Below are 9,225 nucleotides of genomic sequence, written 5' to 3' on the forward strand. Positions count from 1 at the left end.
GATATCGTGCGGATTTCGGCGCGATCGCTGGAATCCTCATGGTACCAGTTTCGGGGCGTCACAAGTTGGTATCAGAGCTCAGGTTTGCGGTACCCCACTAGTCCAGCCTGTAGGATAACCTTGCCAACGGACGTTGTTGTGTCTAGTGTCAAAACTATTTTCTAAAATTCGTTGGATAGATCTGACTAGCTCTGAATTTTCTCCTTACCTTAATTCTTTCTCCTCTTACCTCTGCGAGTTTTGAGTCTTCTCTCTTATCTGCTTCTCCGAGTCTTAGGTTCCGACGCGGGTTGGACGATCTATGCCTTCACCTACTAGGACCGATCTCTGAAGATTTCTGATGGAAGAACATCACCGACGGCTAACCTTCGTCTTCTCCATTGATGTCACCTATGCCTCTCTGATCTTTCTACAATTCTTTGTTCTTTGGCTCCGTCGAATCTTCGCTGACAATGCTTGTCGATATCGTCAATCAGAATTCTAGGAGCGGTTACACGACTCTCCTATTCATGTGCAGAGTAATACTTTGAGTGCGGGATGGACTGATCACCATACCGACTACTCTTATTATTCGCTCTTGTTACGATGAATTGGTGGATCTGTGTGACTGTTACGCCTTCCTTTGCTTCTCCGGAGTCATCATCGTCATCGGAACAACGACTTCTTGTCGGTGGTGTCGACCGCCCAAGCATGGAGCAAGAACTCATGTTAGTGGTGTCGAGAAGATCAACAGTTCTCCAGAAGTCGGTTCCACCTCAAGGTCGGGTGTTTGTCAACATGGTACAAGAAGATCCGATAGTTCACCTCTCCCCCGTACCATGGCGTGGAACCTCGGGGCGAGGTTCCTTGTTAGTGGTGTCGATTGTAACGGCCTAGGGTAGCACCCCTATTAGAATTGCTTGTTCTTTTCTTTTTGTGTATCATCATGCATCATGCATCATAGCATCCTTGTTTTACAAAATAAAATTATTTTATAAACCCTAATCTATTTTCTTTTCCCTCTCATATGGTTGAATAAAACTTTCCCTTCTCCTTCTTTTAACAAAACCCTTTCTTTCTCCTTGGGCTCTCTCTCTTCCTGGCCCAGCTCTCTCTACCTCTCTCTCTCTCTCCCTGCAGCCCAGCAACCTTCTCTCCTCTGGCCCATCTCTTCCTGGCCCGAGTTAGCCCAATCCGGCGGCCTTGTTGCAGCCCAGCCCACCTGGCCGTACCCCTTCGGTGGAGACGCTCTTGTCTCTGTCGTCTTCCTCCTTCTCACGAAAAGGGCGTGAGGGCAGTGGTCCTCCACCGAGCCAACCACCGCACCGACCTCCCCCATGTGAGTCTCCCCTCTCTCTCGCTTTATCTCTGGCGCCAGCCAACCTCTCCCTCGTCCTCACTTCCTCTCCACGCCTCTCTCGCCTCTTTTCTTTCTTCATCTGCAAGCCAAAACCAAGAGAGGAGAAACCCCACAGCACCCCGCCTCCTCGCCGTCAATTCATCGTCTCCGGCCACCCCGAGCGGTGCCGCCACCATCAATCGACGCGCCTCGTCTCACTGATCCTCCTCGTGCAAGGAATCGAAGAAGGAGGCCCTCAATCAAGCACAAATCACCGTTCCCTTCTCGGTCTCTGCCGCTGTTCATCGTCGATTTCGACCACCCCGCGCCTCCCCCGTCCCCTCCGACCACGGCATCGGATTCCTGGTGAGCACGCGCGTCTCCCATGCCTCTTCTCGCTTCCTACCTCCCCATCTAGCTTCTCCTCACCCCGATGCCGACACCGTTCGCCGCAGATCATCGCCGCCGCCGCTCTCCGGCGACCTCCTCCTGGCGGCGCCTCTCCCTCTTGGTCCGCGCCGACAAGACGAGTGGAACACGCCCACACGCGCATCATGGAGACCTCCTCACCGCCCGCGCCTGCGACGCCAGGGCGCGGTGACCGCCAGCACCTGCGACGCGAGCGGCATCTGGCGTGCGCGCAAGCTTCGCCAGCCTGGCGTCCACGTGGCCCGTCTGGGCCCGCTCGTCAGCGACCCGGGGTAGATTCCGCCCGGTGAGCATCTCCGCCTCAGATCCAGATCTGAGCTTCTTTCAAAAAGACCCCTCCCTTTTCTTCCACCCCAACCCGCGGTCCCTGCCGCCTTTCAGTTTCAACAAAACCCCCTGCATCCATGTTAAATCAACCCGGGGTCCCTCCCCTGATCCAGTTTTTGTTTTCGGGTCCTTACCCCAATTAAATAAACTGTTTTCATATTTTAATTAACAATAAAACTTAATCTGTTAATAACTTTTAATCTGTAACTCGAAATAAAATGTGTTCTATATGAAAATTGATCATAAAAATGAGAGGAGTATGAATATGCCATCCATACATCTGTTTGCATCTTGCATCATGTCGTTCGATGATAGTTATGCATGTTCACCTCACATATATGCGGAGTATTTCGGATACCGACTATGGATTTCCCCGCTCCGTTTAATATTGAAGTACCTCACCCCTGCCATGCTATGCCATGCTAACCAACACTTAAACTTGCCGGTAGAAAATGCAACTCCAACCTAATTTGCTTGTCCGGGGTTCCGACTCCGCTTAAATTGGATAAGTTGCATCGCCACATCATGTTGCCATGTCATGCATATCATATCATGAACATGCTGGATCTTCTTTATCCGTAGTAGTAAGATTTGCATCCGTTGTTTGTCCAGCATTTGCTTCTTCCCGGATAGGATCACGAAGTGTTGATGTGAGATACGACGAGTTCTCCGACAAGTTCTTCTGCAGCTTTTCACAGGCGAGCCCACCCCTTCACCTATTTTACTTTTACATGCTCTTTTGATCTATTGCTATCCTTATGTTGCGATTCTGTTGTGTCACGTGTCCTATCCACCTGTTACCTATATGTCCGAGATACATCTCCTCGCCCTACCTATTGTTTGTTGTTTGCCAGCCTTGCGAGTCGTAGGCGTGTTTAGGCTCTATTGTTTATCTCGATCTGTTATCGGGATATGCTGGGTTGTTGGGAGGTTATCACATGCTATATCTTTTGTTGGAGATAATCACACTTTACTTTATTGTTAACAACTAAAATTGTAAGCAGAGGCATCTGTGAGCCCCTTTGCGAAAGCATCGGAACTTTGACTTGCTAATGTCCCCTAGGACCCGAGTTCTTGTTATCTGTTCCGAGATTGAGCGCTCTACCCGTACGTGGGGGAGTGGGACCCCCATCACCCACTACCTTTCCTCGAGTCTGTTTATTGGGAGCCACAACCTTGGTTTTATTTGCTCATATGCACGATGCACGATTTACTTCTGTTGCCTTCGGGTGTTTATATTCTGTTCTGTACTCATCTCGTGGAACGATTAGCGACAGCAGGTTGTTCACACTTAGCTTAGCCGTTGGCACAAACCTCTGGGTCCGTATCGGAGTACGGCCGAACTTCGTCACGGGTAGCTTAGTGGGGTGGCTCCCCTTAAACTTTCTCTTGCATTGGGAAGGGTCTTGATGTGAGACTCCACCTGTAGTAAGTGGGTTCGAGCATGCATATGGTTACATTTGGGCAACCCCTGCAGGGTGTACATCTTATCGATAAGCCGTGTCCGCGGTTACGGACGACTTGGAATTGTATAGCTCGATCATAGAACAACTTACACCTTATTTCCTGTTGTTAATAATTTGCTAATAAAACTCTTTCAAAAGTGTGTGTGCCTTTGCAATACCTCTTGGCGAAGGGGAATCGCATTGGCTGGGTTATGTTTGTGTAGTATTTATCTGTTACCTTGTGCGCTCTCTTATCTTCTCTGAGTAGACGGATGTTGTAGCGTGTCTCTATTGGATAGTAGCTTTGCTGCCGCTAAACCCCACATATAGCCGGGTGAAGCTTATACCGCCCACCAGCGAGCATAGCTGGTCTTGTCTCGCAAGTACGTGCCAATGGTACTTACCCTCGCCTTCCTTTCTTTTTGTCTCCTCCCCCTTTTGTCGGCAACCGATGGCCCGACTTTGACAGGTACGAGATGACGACGTTTGCAAGGTTACCCTTCCGGCTTGGCCTGGGCAGGGTTATGGACGCCATTGGTTATCTTCAGGACTCTTAGTCCAATTTGTATCTTGTCCGTACTCGGACGTATTTGATCTTCTGTACGATTTGGATCTTTGTATTGTATATTTGTATCTTGACTCGTTGGAGTCGTTGTTGTAATATATATGTTTCTTGTGGGCTCTATTGTAATCCTGTTGTAATGTTACCGCTCGTGTTAATTCCTCTGGCATCACGTGTGTGATTCTTCGCGCACGTCGTGTCGGAGGGCGTCTCTGAATCGATATCGTGCGGATTTCGGCGCGATCGCTGGAATCCTCATGGTACCGGTTTCGGGGCGTCACAGTTATCTCCCAAGAAGTGCTTTCTTTATAGCCATTAAGATGGGCTCAGCAGTTTTAATGATGCACTCGCAAGAAATAGTATTTGAAGCAAAAGAGAGCATCAAGAGGCAAATTCAAAACAAATTTAAGCCTAACATGCTTCCTATGAAAAGGAATCTTGTAAATAAACAAGTTATGTAGGCATAATGCAACAAGCATAGAAAGATAAAACAAGTGTAACTTCAAAAATTTCAGCATATAGAGAGGTGTTTTAGTAACATGAAAATTTCTACAACCATATTTACCTCTCTCATAATAACTTTCAGTAGTATCATGAGCAAACTCAACAATATAACTATCAAGTAAAACATTCTTATCATGAGTCTCTTGCACAAAATTATTACTACTCCCAACATAAGCATAGTCATTCTTATTAATTGTAGTGGGAGCAAATTCAACATAGTAGCTATCATCAAATATAGGAGGCATATTGTAATCGTAATCAAATTTATCCTCCATAGTAGGTGGCACCAAAAGACTACTATCATTATAATCATCATAAATAGGAGGCAAAGTATCATCAAAGTAAATTTTCTCCTCAATGCCCGGGGGACTAAAAAGATCATGCTCATCAAAACCAGCTTCCCCAAGCTTAGAATTTTCCATAGCATTAGCAACAATAGTGTTCAAAGCATTCATATTAATAACATTCCCATTAGCATGCATATAAAGTTCCATGGGTTTCTTAATTCTCTCTTCAAACACATCATGTCCTAATTCAAGATAAAGTTCATAAAGATCTCTCATATTTTTGTTGTTTTCCATTATGCCTAACTAGTGTAAACAAGAAACAAAAAGATGCAATTGCAGGATCTAAAGGAAATAGCTTCGAGCACACACACAATGGCGCCAGAAAAGTACTGTTACCTGGAACCGGAGTATGAGTGCCTTTTACCTTTCCTCCCCGGCAACGGCGCCAGAAAATAGCTTGATGTCTACACCCCCTCCTTTTCCTATAGACAGTGTTGGGCCTCCAAGAGCAGAGGTTTGTAGAACAACAGCAAGTTTCCCTTAAGTGGATCACCCAAGGTTTATCGAACTCAGGGAGGAAGAGGTCAAAGATATCCCTCTCATGCAACGCCCTGCAACCACAAAGCAAGAAGTCTCTTGTGTCCCCAACACACCTAATAGGTGCACTAGTTCGGCGAAGAGATAGTGAAATACAGGTGGTATGAATATATATGAGCAGTAGTAACAGTGCCAGAAAAGTGCTTGCTGGCGTGTAGTAAGTAAAGATGCAGTAGAACAGTAAACAAGCAGCGATAGCAGTATTTGGAAACAAGGCCTAGGGATTATACTTTCACTAGTGGACACTCTCAACATCGATCACATAATAAAACCACTCTACACTCTCTTGTTGGATGATGAACACCGCTATTTGTGTAGGGCTACAAGAGCACCTCAATGCCGGAGTTAACAAGCTCCACAACATTCGATATTCATATTTAATTAACCTTAGAGTGCATGATAGATCATTGTAATTATACCAAGTACTAACATAGCATGCACACTGTCACCTTCATACTATGAGAGGAGGAATAGATCACATTAATACCATCATAGTAATAGTTAACTTCATAATCTACAAGAGATCATAATCATAAACTACGCCAAGTACTACATGATGCACACACTGTCACCATTACATCATGAAGGAGGAATAGAGTACTTTAATAACATCACTAGAGTAGCACATAGATGAATAGTGATACAAAACATATTGCAATCATAAAGGGATATAAATAAGCACTTCACTATGCTATCCATAACAGTGAATAAGTATTCTGTGAAATATAGCCTAAGAGACCCACACGGTGCACACACTGTCACCTTTACACACGTGGGACAAGGAGTCTCCGGAGATCACATAAGTAAAATTCACTTGACTAGCATAACGACATCTAGATTACAATCATCATCATATGGATCTCAATCATGTAAGGCAGCTCATGAGATCATTGTATTGAGGTACATAGAGAGAGATAGATGAACCACATAGCTACCGGTACAGCCCTTAGCCTCGATGGAGAACTACTCCCTCCTCATGGGAGACAGCAGCGTTGATGGAGATGGCGGTGATGTCGATGGAGAAGCCTTCCGGGGGCACTTCCCCGTCCCGGCGGCGTGCCGGAACAGAGACTCCTGTCCCCCAGATCTTTGCTTCGCGATGGCGGCGGCTCTGGAAGGTTTTTGCGGGTTTCGTCGAACGTTGTAGGGTTTTCGCGACGGAGGCTTTAAATAGGCGGAAGGGAGGCGTCAGAGGGGGCCTGGGGCCACCACACCCTAGGGCGGTGCGCCCCCCTCCTGGGCCGCGCCGCCACCATGTGTCGGCCCCCTGTGGGTCCTCTCTGGCGGCTCTCGGGTGTTCTGGAAGCTCCCGGGGATTTTAAGACTCTGGGCGTTGATTTCGTCCAATTCCGAGAATATTTCCTTACTAGGATTTCTGAAACCAAAAACAGCAGAAAACAGGAACTGGCACTGCGGCATCTCGTCAATAGGTTAGTGCCAGAAAATGCGTAATAATGACATAAAGTGTGTATAAAACATGTGAGTATCATCATAAAAGTAGCATGGAACATAAGAAATTATAGATACGTTTGAGACGTATCAACCACCGCCATCTTCATCGCCGCTGCTGTCTCCTATGATGAGGAGGGAGTAGTTCTCCCCCGAGGCTAAGGGCTCTAACGGTAGCTATGTGGTTCATCTCTCTCTCCCATGTGATCTTTATGTGATCATGAGCTTTGTATCACTATTAATCTATGTGATACTCTAGTGATGTTATTAAAGTAGTCTATTCCTCCTCCATGATGTAATGTTGACAGTGTGTGCATCATGTAGTACTTGGTGTAGGTTATGATCGTAATCTCTTGTAGATTATGAAGTTAACTATTACTATGATAGTATTGATGTGATCTATTCCCCCTTTCATAGCTATTGTTGACAGTGTGTATGCTATGTTAGTACTCGGTCTAAATTGCAACGGTCTATTATGCACTCTAGAGGTTACTTTAATATGAACTCCAGACGTTGTGGAGCTTGTTTACTCCGGCTTGAGGTGTGCTTTTGTAGCCCTACACAATGAATGGTGTTTGTTATCCAACAAGAGAGTGTAGAAAGGAGCATTTATTTATTCAGTTATGTGATCAATGTTGAGAGTGTCCACTAGTGAAAGTATGATCCCTAGGCCTTGTTTCTAAGCATTGAAACACCGTTTCCAACAAGTTTTGTTACATGTTTTCTTGCTGCCATATTTATTTCAGATTGTTATTACCACTCATATTCATCCATATTACTTGTATTTCACTATCTCTTCGCCGAACTAGTGCACCTATACATCTGACAAGTGTATTAGGTGTGTTGGGGACACAAGAGACTTCTTGTATCGTAATTGCAGGGTTGCTTGAGAGGGATATCTTTGACCTCTACCTCCCTGAGTTCGATAAACCTTGGGTGATTCACTTAAGGGAAACTTGCTGCTATTCTACAAACCTCTGCTCTTGGAGGCCCAACACTGTCTACAGGAATAGAAGCGTGCGTAGACACCAAGCTATTTTCTGGCGCTGTTGCTGGGGAACTGAAGAAAAGTTACACCCCACAGATTTCCAACTCCCACGCCAACTGCACGCCAGCAAGCTATTTTCCGGCGCCGTTGCCGAGGAGGTAAGGTACAAGGTATTCACATCCTCCGACTACTAAGCTATTTCCTAGCATTGTTGCCGGTGTGTGAGTGATCGAAGCTATTTCCTTTAGATCCTGCAATTGCATCTTTTTGTTTCTTGTTTACACTAGTTAGGCTTAATGGAAAACAAAAAAAAAATTAGAGATCTTTATGAACTTTATATTGAATTAGGACATGATGTGTTTGAAGAGAGAATTAAAAAACCCATGGAACTTTGTTTGCAAAATAGTTGTAGCAATGTTATTAGCATGAACTCTTTGAATACTATTATTGCTAATGCTATGGAAGAATTTAAGCTTGGGGAAGCTGGTTTTGATGAGCATGATATTTTTAGTCTCCCAAGCATGGAGGAGAAAATTTACTTTGATGATACTTTGCCTCCCATTTATGATGATTATAATGATAGGGGTATTTTTGTGCCACCTACTATGGAGGATAAAGTTTATTATGATTATACTATGCCTCCGATATTTGATGATGATAATAATAATGATAGCTACTTTGTTGAATTTGCTCCCACTACAATTAATAAGAATGACTATGCTTATGTTGGGAGTAGTAATTATTTTATGCATGAGACTCATGATAAGAATGCTTTATGTGATAGTTATATTGTTGAGTTTGTTCATGATGCTACTGGAAATTATTATGAGAGAGGAAAATATGGTTGTAGAAATTTTCATGTTACTAAAACACCTCTCTACATGCTGAAAATTTTGAAGTTACTTGTGTTTTATCTTCCTATGCTTGTCACTTTGTTCTACATGAATTTATTTGTGTACAAGACTCCTTTTCATAGGAAGTGGGCTAGACTTAAAAGTGTTTCTTATTTGCTTTTGATGCTCTCTTTTGCTTCAACTCTTATTTCTTGCGAGTGCATCATTAAAATTACTGAGCCCATCTTAATGGCTATAAAGAAAGCACTTCTTGGAAGATAACCCATGTTTTTATTTTAATACAGCAATTTTTGTTTTATATTTGAGTCTTGGAAGTTTTTACCACTGTAGCAACCTCTCCTTATCTTTATTTTATTGCATTATTGTGCCAAGTAAAGTCTTTGATAGTAAAGATGATACTAGATTTGGATTACTGCGCAGAAACAAATTTCTTGCTGTCACGAATTTGAGTAGGCCTCTTTGTAG

General features: G+C 44.3%; 1 long non-coding RNA gene across 1 annotated transcript; it reads left to right on the top strand.

Moving 5' to 3' along the window:
• The first annotated feature begins 2,484 nt into the window (after positions 1–2,484).
• Positions 2,485–4,226, top strand: LOC139830648 (uncharacterized). The gene is made up of 2 exons (XR_011743608.1): positions 2,485–2,772; positions 3,989–4,226. It is a non-coding gene; the product is annotated as an uncharacterized lncRNA (long non-coding RNA).
• The last annotated feature ends 4,999 nt before the right edge of the window (positions 4,227–9,225 follow it).

The sequence above is a fragment of the Lolium perenne genome, chromosome 4 (assembly GCF_019359855.2).
Source record: "Lolium perenne isolate Kyuss_39 chromosome 4, Kyuss_2.0, whole genome shotgun sequence".
NCBI lineage: Eukaryota > Viridiplantae > Streptophyta > Magnoliopsida > Poales > Poaceae > Lolium > Lolium perenne.